At 44.1% G+C, this 13,970-nt stretch overlaps 1 non-coding gene across 1 annotated transcript; it reads right to left on the bottom strand.

Annotated features, from left to right (window-relative positions):
- Positions 1–12,747: 12,747 nt before the first annotated feature.
- On the bottom strand, positions 12,748–12,821 carry trnat-ugu (transfer RNA threonine (anticodon UGU)). The gene has a single exon. It is a non-coding gene; the product is annotated as a tRNA-Thr (tRNA).
- Positions 12,822–13,970: the final 1,149 nt, after the last annotated feature.

Raw genomic sequence — 13,970 nt, 5'->3', positions numbered from 1 at the left:
TCTTCTGATAACATCATGAAATACACTGAAATCAAACGCCTTACCCATTAGGCCAACGGCCATTAGATAAAATGAACGATCCAATCGGAGAACCTCGAAGCACAAAATACAGCAAATCATTGGCTGAACCTGTCAACCTGGCAGAATATTTGAATTCGTGAAAGCCGCCAATTTCACTGTGGAAAAGAAGTGATCAACTGGAAAAGTACATAACAATCTATTTTCCCATCATGATTTTAAAAAAAGCTTTTAAAACACAATTCTGCTTTTACCGACTCAAATTGCTGGCGCTATTTTATGAACAGCTTTATTTTGCCAATTTTTGTCAACTTCTTATCTGTAACTGACAGAAAAAGACTCAGTTCAGCAATCTTTCACGCGACAAATAACTCAAACTCGGTGTGGAAGTAATAAATTACAGACTATTGGTAATTCCCCTTCACACAGGCTTCAGGGGGACAGTGAGAAGCCACTGAAATCGTTGCTTCATCCTTTTAAAAGGTTCCCATTCTGTCCTGTTACTGATGTGTTGGAATCAGATTTGTATTTAACAAGTTATTTCTGTGAAAACAAAATCCTCAACGGACCAGCTGGGAATCTGGGAATCACTGAAGTAAAATAAAAGGCTTTTGATTGAGAAGACGGGACCTTCTCACCAGCAGCCGGGTTACATTCCCCTCACATCCTTACACAGTGAGCTGCTCTCTCCTTCGAGAAATAGACAGCAGCAGTTGGAAGTTCAGTAAAAGGATCGGTTCATTGAGACAAGTTTCTGACTGACAGGTGGTGCTGAATATTAATACAAGAAGGTCCTGGAATGGGAAACAAGTGTCCAGAGTGGGGTCTGAAATCAGGACAGGGAAATGGCCAGCACTGACACAGATCATTTCATTATTACATTGATATCTGACTGTCTATAAGGAGAAGCGAGTTAAACGCATGATGGTGAAAGGAATGGAAGATGACGCTGGTTGTTCTAGATGAAGAGGGATAGACAGAGGTGTGGGTACAGCAGACTTCAGACAGTAATCAGCCCTTTCAGATACTGTGGGTGGATCTGAAAAGAGCCTTTGGGTATTTGATAAAATCCTGGCAGATTGACTTGGTTTTTGTGCCCGGAGCGCTGGTTTTCTTGGGCAGCAGCACGGCCTGGATATTCGGCAGCACCCTGCCCTCAGTGTCCTGGAATCAAAAGCAAGTGTCCAGAGTGGGACCTGAAATCAGGATAGGGAAAAAAGCTCTTTGTTTAAAAACCCTCAAATAGCTACCTTGTAATCGGTCAGGTTACTAATGTTTTAGTTAGTGTAATTTATAATAATTACTAATTAGAAAGTGCTGTTTGGACAGTGTGTAAAGCTGTGAGTTGATGTGTGAGGGACTTCACTGACTCGGGGAAGGAGGTGCTGTTTGGTCATTTCTTTTCTGCCTTTTCAGCCTCCATGGTACAGGGGAAGAAGCTGATTGGTGAGTAACTGGTAAATAATTCTACTTATTACATTTATTACACGAGCAACAATTAGTTTGCAAAGCTAAGTAATGGCAGGGCAGCTCGGCCAAGTGGAATGTGCCTCCTGTGGTATGTGGGAAGTCATGGATGCACCATGTGTCCTTGACAAACACATCTGCAGGAAGTGTCACCAGCTGCAGAAGCTTGAGCTCCAGGTTTCAGAACTCGAGCAGCAACTGGAGTCAGTGTTGTGCATCCGCAAGGCAGAGAACTACGTGGATAGGACTTTTCAGCAGGTTGTCACCCCAGTGCTGAAGAGAGCAAAGGCTGAGAGTGATTGGGAGTTTGCCAGACAGACACGAAGGTCAAGGCAGGTAGTGCAGGAGTCCCTGGAGGGCATCCCAATTTCTAACTGGTATTCAGTTCTGAGTACTGATGGGAGAGATGGTTCCTCTGGAGAGTGCAGTGAGAGTCATGACCAGAACTCCATGGGTGGCTCAGCTGTGCAGGGAGGGAGTAGAAAATACAAGAGAGCAAGACTGGTAGGGGATTGTATAGTTAGGGGAACAGATAGGTATTTCAGTGCTCGCAAACCAGGTTTCCTCCTTGGTGCAAGGATCATGGATATCACTGGCTACAGAGCATTCTGGAGGGCAAGGATGCACAGCCAGAGGTCGTGGTCCACATTGGTACCAACGATATAGGAAGAAAGAGGGATGAGATCCTTCAGGCTGAGTTTAGGGAGTTAGGAAAGAGATTAGCAAGCAGGACCTCAAAGGTAGTAATCTCCAAATTACTCCCAAGGCCACATGCTAGTGAGTATAGAAATAGGAGAATACACCAGATGAATGCATGGCTGGAGAGATGGTGCAGGAAGGAGGGCTTCCGATTTCTGGGGCATTGGGACCAGTTCTGGGGAAGGTAGGACCTATATAAGTCGAACCGTCCACACCTGAACAGGACCAGGATGAATATCCTTGCAGGTGCTGTTGGGGATTGTTTAAACTAATTTGGCAGCTTGATGGGAACCTGAGGGCAGTTTCAGACAGGGCAATTTCAGGGCAGGGAACGGGAGGCAGAAAATTAGCGAATGACTCTGAAAGGCAGAAGAAGCAAAGTTTAAAATGTGTGCAGCAGAGGAATTTGGCAGTGTTAAAGGATATTTATGTATTTAAGGAGGCAACTTGATTGAAACATATCAGAGCCTGAGGAGTCTTGACAGGGTGGATGTGGAAAGGATGTTTCCCCTTGTGGGAGAATCTGGAATTAGGAGTCACTGTTAAAAAATAAGGGGTCACCCATTTAAGACAGAGATGAGGAGAATTTTTTTCCCTCAGAGGGTGGTGAGTTTTTGGAACTCTCTTCCTCAATAGGCGGTGGAAGCAGAGACTATGAATATTTTTAAGGCAGAGGGACATCGATTCTTGAGAAGCAAAGGGGTGAAAGGTTATCGGGGGTAGGCGGGAATGTGGAGTAATCAGTTCAGCCGTGAACTTATTGAATGGGGAAGCAGGGTCTAGGGGTCGAATGGCCTACTCCTGCTCCTAATTTTTATACTTGTATGTATATTCATATAGTAAATAAAGCTGATGAGCTGAGGGCACAGATAGACACATAGAACAATACAGCACAGGAACAGGCCATTCGGCCCTCCAAGCTTGTGCTGATAAAGTAACATCACACTTTTTATTTTTATTTAGAGATACAGCACTGAAACAGGCCCTTTGGCCCACTGAGTCTGTGCTGACCAACAACCACCCATTTATACTAAGCCTACAGTAATCCCATATTCCCTACCACCTACTTACACAAGGTGCAATTTACAATGGCCAATTTACCTATCAACCTGCAAGTCTTTGGCTGTGGGAGGAAACCGGAGCACCCGACGAAAACCCACAGGGAGAACTTGCAAACTCCACACAGGCAGTACCCAGAATCGAACCCGGGTTCCTCGAGCTGTGGTGCTAACCACTGCGCCATTGTGCCCACACATGGTAACACAATATCATTGCAATAAGGGAAACTTGGCTTAAAGAGGGCAAGAATGGCAGCTCAACATCTCTGGATATAGAGTTTTCATGTGGCATAGGGATAAAAAAGGTGGGAGTGTCGCATTATTAGTTAAGGATGGCATACAGCTTTGAGGAGGGATTATATGCTGAATGAATCATCAAATGAGGCCATATGGGTGGAGCTCAGAAATAAAAAAGGGGCAGCCACACTACTAGGAGTGTACTGTAGACCCCCAAATAGTGAGAGAGAGATAGAAGAAGAAATATGTAGGCAAATATCTGAGTGCAAAACTAAAGGGAAATAATAGTTGGGGATTTCAACTATCCCAATATCAACTGGGTTACAAACAGTGTGAAGGGCACAAAATTCCTGAACTGCATTCAAGAGAACTTTAATAGCCAGCACATCACAAGTCCAATGAGAGGGGGCACAATTCTAGAGCGAGTCTTCAGTAATGAAGCTGGGCAAGTAGCAGTGGGTGACCATTTTGGAGATAGCTTTTTTTTATTCATTCATGGGATTTTGGGCGTCGCTGGCCAGGTCAGCATTTATTACCCATCCCTAATTGCCCTTGGGAAGGTGGTGGTGAGCTGCCTTCTTGAACCGCTGCAGTCCATTTGGGGTAGGTGCACCCACAGTGCTATTCAGAATGGAGTTCCAGGATTTTGACCCAGTGACAGTGAAGGATCAGCGATATAGTTCCAAGTCAGGATGGTGTGTGTCCTGGTGGGGAACTTGCAGGTGGTGGTGTTCCCATGCATTTTCTGCCCTTGTACTTCTAGTTGGCAGAGGTCACAGGTTTGGAAGGTGCTGTTCAAGGAGCCTTGGTGCATTGCTGCAGTGCATCTTGTAGATGGTACACACTGCTGCCACTGTGCGTCGGTGGTGGACGGAGTGAATGTTTGTAGATGGGGTGCCAATCAAGTGGGCTGCATTGTCCTGGATGGTGTTGAGCTTCTTGAGTGTTGTTGGAGCTGCACCTATCCAGGCAAGTGGAGACTATTCCAACACACTCCTGACTTGTGCCTTGTAGATGGTGGACAGGCTTTGGGGAGTCAGGAGGTGAGTTACTTGCCTCAGGATTCCTAGCCTCTGACCTGCTGTTGTAGCCACGGTATTTATATGGCTACTCCAGTTCAGCTTCTGGTCAATGGTGCACCTAGGATGTTGATAGTGGGGGATTCAGCAATGGTAATGCCATTGAATGTCAAGGGGAGTTAGTTCGATTCTCTCTTGTTGGTGATGGTCAATGCCTGGCACTTGTGCGGCCCGAATGTTACTTGCCGCTTATCAGCCCAATCCTGGATATTGTCCATGTCTTGCTGCATTTCTACACAGAAATGCTTCAGTATCTGAGGAGTCATGAATGGTACTGAACATTGTGCAATCATCAGCGAACATCCCCACTTCTGACCTTATGATTGAAGGAAGGTCATTGATGAAGCAGCTGAAGATGGTTGGGCCGAGGACATTACCCTGTGGAGCGCCTGCAGTGATGTCCTGGAGCTCAGATGATTGACCTCCAACAACCACAACCATCTTCCTTTGCGCTAGGTATGACTCCAGCCAGTGGAGGGTTTTCCCATTGACCTCAGTTTTGCTCGGGCTCCTTGATGCCATACTCGGTCAAATACTGCCTTGATGTCAAAGGCAATCACTCACACCTCACCTCTTTTGTCCATGTTTGAACCAAGGCTGTCATGAGGTCAGGAGCTGAGTGGCGCTGGCAGAACCCAAACTGAGTGTCACTGAGGCAGGTTATTGCTAAGCAAGTGCCGCTTGATGGCACCTTCCATCATTTTACTGATGATTGAGAGTAGACTTATGGGGCCTAAAGTGATGGAAGGTGTCATCAACATTGCCATCAAGCAGCACTAGCAGATATGTCCTTTAGGATTCGGCCAGTAGAGATGCTCCCGAGCCACTCTTGGTGATGGACATTGAAGTCCCCCACCCAGAGTACATTCTGTGCTCTTGCCACCCTCAGTGCTTCCTCCAAGTGCTGTTCAACATGGAGGAGTACTGACTCATCAGCTGAGGGAGGGCAGTAGGTGATAATCAGCAGGAGGTTTCCTTGTCCATTGTTTGATCTGATGCCATGAGACCTCATGGGGTCCAGAGTCGATGTTGAGGACTTCCAGGGCAATTCCCTCTCTACTGTACCGACACCTCTGGTGAGTCTGTCCTGCCCGTGGGACAGGACATACCCAGGGATGGTGATGGCAGTGTCTGCGACATTGCCTGCAAGGTATGATTCTGTGAGTATGACTATGTCAGGCTGTTGCTCTCCCAACTTAACACAAGCCACCAGATGTTACTAAGGAGGACTTTGCAGGGTCGACAGCGCTGGGTTTACCATTGTCATTTCTGGTGCCCAGGTCGACGCCGGGTGGTCCGTCTGCTTTCATTCCTTTTTATTGACTTCGTAGTGTTTAGTTTCAACTGAGTGGCTCGCTCGGCCATTTCAGAGGGCATGTAAGAGTCAAACACATTGCTGTGGGTCTGCAGTCGCATGCAGGCCAGACAAGAACAGCAGATTTCCTTCCCTAAAGGGCATTAGTAAACCAGATGGGTTTTTACAACCATCAACAATGGTTTCATGGCCATCATTAGACTTGCTTTTTAATTGCAGATTTATTATTTGGATTTAAATTTCAATGGTGGGATTTGATCCCACGTCCCCTGAGCAATACCCTAGGTGTCTGGGTTACTAATCCACTGACAAGTCCACTGACAAGACCACTACGCCACCACCACCCCGAGTGACCATACTGCAATTAGTTTTGGCATAATCATGTAAAAGGACAAAGATACAACAGAAGTAAAAGTTCTAAATTGGGGGAAGGCAAATTTTACAAAACTGAGAGGTGACTTGGTGGATGTGGACTGGTTACAACTACTTGAAGGAAACCGCAAAGATGTTCGATCAGTACATTAAGAGCAAGAGGATAACTAAGCAAAGGGTACGGCCTATCAGAGATGTACAAGGGAACGTATGAGTGGATGCAGAAGGTGTGTGTGGGGTTCTTAATGAGTTTTTGTCTCTGCCTTCACAAAGGAGAGGGATGATGCAGACAAAGAAGAGGAGTGTGAAATATTAGATACGATAAGCATAATGAGAGTGGAAGTACTGGAGAGTCTGACATTCTTCAAAATGAATAAATCACCAGGGCCGGATGGTTTGCATCTGAGGTTGTTAAAGGAAGCCAGGGAGGAAATAGTGGATGCGCTGAGGATCATCTTCAAATCCTCACTGGATATGGGGGAGGTGCCGGAGGATTGGAGGTCTGTGAACGTTGTACTATTATTTAAAAAGGATGTGAGGGATAGGCCAAATAATTATAGACCGGTCAGTCTGACCTCGGTGGTGGGTAAATTATTAGAATCAATTCTGAGGGACAGGATAAACTGCCACTTAGAAAGGCACGGATTAATCAGGGATAGTCAACATGGATTTGTTAAGGGAAGGTCATGTCTCACGAACTTAATTGAGTTTTTTGAGGAAGTAACAAGGAACATTGATGAGGATAGTGTGGTGGATGTGGTCTACATGGATTTTAGTAAGGTCCCACATGGCAGACTAGTCAGTAAAATGAAAGCCCATGGAATACAGGGGAATGTGGCAGGTTGGATCCAAAATTGACTCAGTGACAGGAAACAAAGGATAGTTATCGACGGATGTTTTTGCGAATGGAAAGCAGTTTTCAGTGGCATTCCACAGGGCTCAGTGTTGGGTCCCTTGCTGTTTGTGGTATATATTAATGATTTGGAATTAAATGTGGGAGGTATGATTGGGAAATTTGCTGATGACACAAAAATTGGCCGTGTAATTGATAGTGAGGAGGATAGCTGTAGACATCAGAATGATATGAAAGGATTGGTTGAGTGGGCGGAAAAATGGCAAATGGAATTCAATCTGGAGAAGTGTGAGGGAATGCATTTGGGGAGGGCAAACAAAGCAAGGGAATACACAATAAACGGGAAGATATTGAGAGGGGCAGAAGAAGTGAGAGACTTTCGAGTGCATGTCCACAGGTCACTGAAAGTGGCAGGACAGGTAGATAGAGTGGTGAAGAAGGCATATAGAATGCTTTCCTTTATTGGCCAAGGTATAGAATAGAAAAGCAGGGATGTAGTGCTAGAACTGCATAAAACGGCGGTTAGGCCACAGCTGGAGTATTGCGTACAGTTCTGGTCATCACATTACAGAAAGGACATAATTGCTCTGGAGAGAGTACAGAGGAGATTTACAAGAACGTTGCCAGGGCTGGAAAGTTGCAGCTATGAGCAAATATTGGAGCGGCTCGGGTTGTTTTCCTCAGAACAGAGGAGTCTGAGGGGTGACTTGAATGAGGTGTACAAAATTATGAGGCGCCTAGACAGAGTGGACAGTAAGGACCTGTTTCCCCTGGTGGGGAGATCAGTTACCAGGGGGCACAGATTTAAGGTGATTGGTAGAAGGATTAGAGGGGACATGAGGGGAAACGTTTTTACCCAGAGGGTGGTGGGTGTCTGGAATTCGCTGCCAGGAATGGTGGTGGAGGCAGAAACCCTCAACTCATTTAAAAATACCTGGACATGCACCTGAAGTGCTGTAACCTGCAAGTCTACGGATCAGGTGCTGGAAGGTGGGAATAGATTGGGTGGCTAGTTTTTTCGGCCAGAGCAAACGTGATGGGCTGAATGGGCTCCTTCTGTGCCCTAATTTTTCTATTATTCTATGGAAATTGCCAGTACTGTCACAGATCATTTCATTAGTACATTGATATTGGACTGACTATAAGGAGAAGCTCGTTAAACACATAATGGTGAAAGGAATGGAAGATAGCGGTGGTTGTTCCAGATGAAGAGGGATAGACAGAGGTGCGGGTACAGCAGACTTCAGACAGTAATCAGCCCTTTCAGATACTGTGGGTGGCTCTGAAAAGAGCCTTTGAGTATTTGAAAAAATCCTGGCAGATTGACTTGGTTTTGGTGCCCGGAGTGCTGGTTTTCTTGGGCAGCAACACGGCCTGGATATTAGGCAGCACCCTACCCTGAACGATGGTCACCCCTCCCAGCAGCTTGTTGAGCTCCTCGTCATTGAGGACGGCCAGCTGTAGGTGTCTGGGGATGATGCGGGTCTTCTTGTTGTCCCGGGCCGCGTTACCGCCAAGCTCGAGGATTTCAGCGGTCAGATACTCGAGCACAGCAGCCAGATAGACCTGGGCTCTGGCACGCTCAGCATAGTTACCCTTTCTCAGGAGCCTGTGAACACGGCCCACCAGGAACTGCAGTCCAGCCCGGGAGGAGCGAGACTTGGCCTTGGACCGAGCTTTCCCATTGGTCTTTCCTCTTCCAGACATTTCCACAATCTCACAAATACTTTCACAATGAATGGATAATTTCGTCAGCATTAAACATACACATGGGGTAGTCAGGATGGTCGAGCAGTCTGAGACGGTTCATTCAGATCACAATTCTCTCTGCAGGGGTGGGTTCAAATTCCCCTTCTGATAAGTTGTGTTTTGAAATGACTGGAGGTATTTGGGAGTAGCGATGAAGAACAAACAGAGATCATGAAAGAATATTGACAAGCAAAATCAAAACAAATCCAAAGATGTTTCATCAATACATTGCAGTCAGAGGCAACTGAGGAAAGAGTAGGGCCCATCAAAGACCTAAAAATGTAACCTATGTGTCAGTGTGGAAGATGTTGGTATGTTTATTAATGAATATTTTACTGTCTTCGCAAATGAGGGGGTGATGCAGATATTGTAATTAAGGAGAAGGAGTGTGAAGTATTGGACATGATAAACTGAGGGAGAGAAGAAGTATAAATGGGATTAGCATCCTTGAAAGTGGATAAATCATCAGGGCCGGATGAAATGTCCCCCAGGCTGTTAAAAGTTCCCAATCCCTCACTGGATACGGGTGTGATGTCAGAGGATTGGAGGTCTCGGAACACTGCAATAAAAGCAAAATTCTGCAGATGCTGCAAATCTGAAATAAAAACTAGTTGCGTTGGAAATACACAGCAGATCTGGCAGCAACTGTGGAGAGAGAAGCAAAGTTAACGTTTCTGTTCTGATGAAAGGTCACTGACCTGAAATGTTAACTTTGTTTCTCTCTGCACAGATGCTGCCAGACCTGCTGTGTATGTCCAGCACTTTTTGTTTTTATTGCTAACATTGCACCATTCTTGAAAAAGGAAGCGAGTGATCGACCAAATAATTAAAGGCCAGTCAACCTAACCTCAATAGTGGGCGAATTATTGGAATTAATTCTGAGAGACAGGATAAACTGTCACTTAGAAAGGCTCAGATTAATCAGGTATCGTCAGCATGGATTTGTTAAGGGAAGCTCCTGTCTGAGACTATCTTGATTGAATGTTTTTGAAGAAGTAACAAGGAGGATTGATGAGGATAGTGCAGTTGATCTGATCTACATGGATTTTAGCAAGACTTTTGACAAGGTCCCACATGGCAAACTGGTTAAAAAAAATAAAAGCACATGGGATCCAGGGGAATGTAGCAAGCTGGACACAAAATTGGTTCAGTGGCAGGAAACAAGAAGGAATTGGTTACAGGTGTTTTTGCAACTGGAGGACTGTTTCCAGTGGTGTTCCACAGGGCTCAGAACTAGGTCCCCTGCTTTTTGTGGCATATATTAATGATATGGACATAAATGTGGAGGGCACAATCAAGATGTTTGCAGATGACACAAAAATTGTCCGTGTTGTTGATAGGGAGGAGGATAGCTGTACACTGCAGGAAGATATCAATAGACTGGTCAGGTGGGCAGAGAAGTGGTAAATGGAATTCAAATTGGACAAGGGTGAGGTGATGCATTTGGGAGGTCAAAAAAGGCAAAGGAATACACAATTAATGGGAGAACACTGAACAGTGCAGAGGAAGTGAGGGACGTTGGAGTGAATGTCCACAGATCCCTGAAGGTAGCAGGACAGGTGAATAAGGTGGTTCAGCAGGTAAATGGAATCCTTTCCTTTATTAGCTGAGGTATAGAATATAAGGGTGATCTGGGTGTCCATGTCAATAAGTCACTGAAAGCTAACATGCAGGTGCAGCAAGCAATTAGGAAAGCTAATAATATGTTAGCCTTTATCACAAGAGGATTTGAGTACAGGATTAGTGAATTCTTGCTTCAATTGTATGGAACCTTGGTTAGACCGCACTTGGAGTACTGTGTGCAGTTTTGGTCTCCTTACCTTAGGAAGGATATTATTGCCATAGAGGGAGTTCAACGAAGGTTCATCAGACTTGTTCCTGGGATGGTGGGACTGTTCTATGAAGAGAGATTGGGGAAACTGGGACTGTATTCTCTAGAGTTTCAAAGAATGAGAGGTGATCTCATTGAAACCTACAAAATACTTAAAGGACAGTCAGGGTAGATGCAGCTAAGATGTTTCATCTGGATGGGGACTCGAGAACCAGGGGCTCAATTACAAAATAAGGGGGAAGCCACTTAGGACAGAGATGAGGAGAAATTTATTTACTCAGAGGGTTGTGAATCTTTGGAATTCTGTACCCCAGAGGGCTGTGGAAGCTCAGTCATTGAGTATGTTTAAAGCAGAGATTAACAGATTTCTAAATACAAATGACATAAGGGAATATGAGGAAAGTGTGGGGAAAAGGACATTGAAGTGGATGATCAGCCATGATCATATTGAATGGCGGGGCAGGCTCGATGGGCTGAATGGCCGACTCCTGCTCCTATGTTCCTATGTTCCTAACTCCACATGATCGGCGAGCCACAGCCTCAGGCCGACTTGGTGGGTGGTGAAAATGGATATCACTGCTTCTGATCTTCACCAGAACAGAGAGTGAGATATAACATTGATCATCAAACAGACTGTGAGAGAATACAACAGAGTAAAACACATGGAGAGACACTGTGGAATAACAAATAGATTTGATTGGAACGTTGACTTTGATTGGAATGGATAAAACACCAGAAACAGCTGAGTAAATTGGGATTCTCATCATTATATTGATCTGGGACAGAAAAGAGAAATTCATGGAAAGAAGGGAAGAAGGAAGAAAAGAAAGGATGGAACTGTTCAGTTTTTTCAGTTTTTTCACTCGCCCATCAAAGCTGGATAAAAAAAAAGTTGCAAATAACAGAGAATTTCATCAAAAAGGGAGATTAAATGCTGCAGAAACCTTGGATCGAAGGATGCCCCAACAGATCACCTGTTTAACCGTCTCCTCACTGGGGGATTTCAATCAGTGGGCAATATTATTCTCTACCTTTTTTTGTTAAATGAACCCAGAACGGTCACTTGGAATTAATATCTGTGTTCCGACTCCTGAATAATAAAATTGTGAGTTTCTCGATATTTTCGGGACACATTTCCTGCTGAAAGAACTAAGAACTCTTTTCTAATTTACTCAATACTATATACACACTCATCAAGCCTCCTAAGCTAGCATCCTTTGTGCTGCTCTCTCTTCTCCCAAACTTCATCTCATGTGACTGTTACATCATCACTTTGACAGTGGGAGTGATTGATCCCAATGTCTTCAGCATTAACCCTTTACATCCTTATACTACACTGTCTGTCCAAGAAAATGGGTGGAGGGAACTTGATTTATCGAAACACCAGCAGCTGCCAGTTGAAAATCAACTCAAACCCATCAGCGAGAGAGAGAGAGAGAGAGAGAGACTGTCAGAGAACTTCCTGCATCCAGTCCTGACCCTGTCACACTCACCAGATGCTCACCCAGACCCCACTCTCATCAACACTGAACATTGTTACCGAGACACTTCAAATACTGTTTATAAAAGGCAGGAAAGGTTAAAGTTCACACAGCTGTATTGAACAGAACAAAGTATAATATCTTCTCACCGTTTCTCGGGAACCACATGAGACATAGGTTTTCTTATTTGGTTCCTTTGATTTTTCTTGTTCCTGACTGACAAATATTCCAAACCTCAGATCAACCCTCCCACTTGCGTCATGTCCCAGTCTCAGTTAAAAGCAACACATAACAACACAAACACTGAAACATACAACGCAGTCACACTTTCCTTTAGTGACATTAATGTCGAGCTGTTTTCCAGGGGAATGCAACTGTGAACAAATTTGGATCAAAGAAGTTGCCTTTGAAATATCAGCACTGAATTTCTGTGCAAGGAGGAACAGCCATTCCAAACTCACATCCTTCACAAAGGCTGTTTTCTCCTGTGATGAAAATTCATCATGTAATTTGAATACTCACTTCAAGGTCAGAAGACACAGATGGAAGCGATTGATAAAGTAAGTACTACATCACAAATGTGAAACAAGGCTCTATTGAGAATTGAACCCAGGATTTCCTGTTTACAAGACAGGTGCTTTAACCAACTAAGCTACAGAGCCAGAAGTTATTACAATTAAAATCAGAGGACTGCACTATTTATTCTCATATAATAACAATATCAAAGCAAAATACAGCAGATGCTGGAAATCTCAAATAAAAACAAGATCCGCTGGAAATACTCATCACCTCTGGCAGCATCTGTGGAGAGAGAAGCAGAGTTAACGTTTTCGGTCAATGACCCTTCTTCAGACCCTTCTATATATTCTCATCCCACTTCTCCACAGGTCACAACATATATTTTAACTTTTCCCACTTCCTGAAACAGTCAATCATATACTCTATTCTTCCCAGAATAGAAGACACTGACCAGGTTTCTTTAACGAACAGCAAAATTATCAGTTTATTACAGAACAAGTTTTAACTAGTCATGAAATAAAGCATAAATACACAGGTAGAAATTTTAAAAGTTCCCTTTTTACCTTAACCAACATTTAAAGCCCCTTTCTTACCACAGCCCCACACACGCACACACACATACACCGGTTAACTGAAAAAAAAGAATTATTTTTTACAATTCTGAGTTCTGTTAAAGACAAAAACAACACTTGGGCTGATTACTTGTTCATTCCTGAAGAAAACAGCAGATGAGATATGTTGTTCCAAAACTGGCATGCAGTCTAACTTCTGAGTGTGCGTAGACAGGTCACTAGGGTCTTTTAGAACAGTTTTTTAGGGGCAGTGTTGAGAATTAATTTTAGCAGGCTTTCTTTAAAGACAGGAGAAGAGATGAATTGACACAGTGAAGTTCTCAGGGTCTTTTAAAGATTTGCTGCAAAACAACGTGGGTTGTGATCTTCTCTCCTTCCTTGACACTTCTTCAGGCTAACTTTATCAGCTGCTGACTCCAGAAGGTAAAACACAATGACTGCTACAAATAAAAGCTTGTTATTTTTCTGCCCTCTTCGGTGTGTGCTGCTGCTGCCGGGTTTGTCCAATCAAGAGGCGCAACTGACTTCTCTGTCCACATTTCCCCCTGTTACCAGGGTTTCTGTTATACATTTAACTTGAGTCATGTGACAACCAGTAAACATAGTTGCCAAATTAGTACTTTCAGTACCATCTTGAAAAAGAACTGGTCTGACATTTATTAAGTTTGACGATGAATTCCTCAAAAAAAATTTCATTAAAAAAAAATCAAAATCACTTCC

This window comes from Heterodontus francisci, unplaced genomic scaffold, assembly GCF_036365525.1.
Source record: "Heterodontus francisci isolate sHetFra1 unplaced genomic scaffold, sHetFra1.hap1 HAP1_SCAFFOLD_618, whole genome shotgun sequence".
Lineage (NCBI taxonomy): Eukaryota > Metazoa > Chordata > Chondrichthyes > Heterodontiformes > Heterodontidae > Heterodontus > Heterodontus francisci.
The sequence above is the reverse complement of the archived record's forward strand: the minus strand, read 5'-3'. Positions and strand labels throughout refer to the sequence as shown.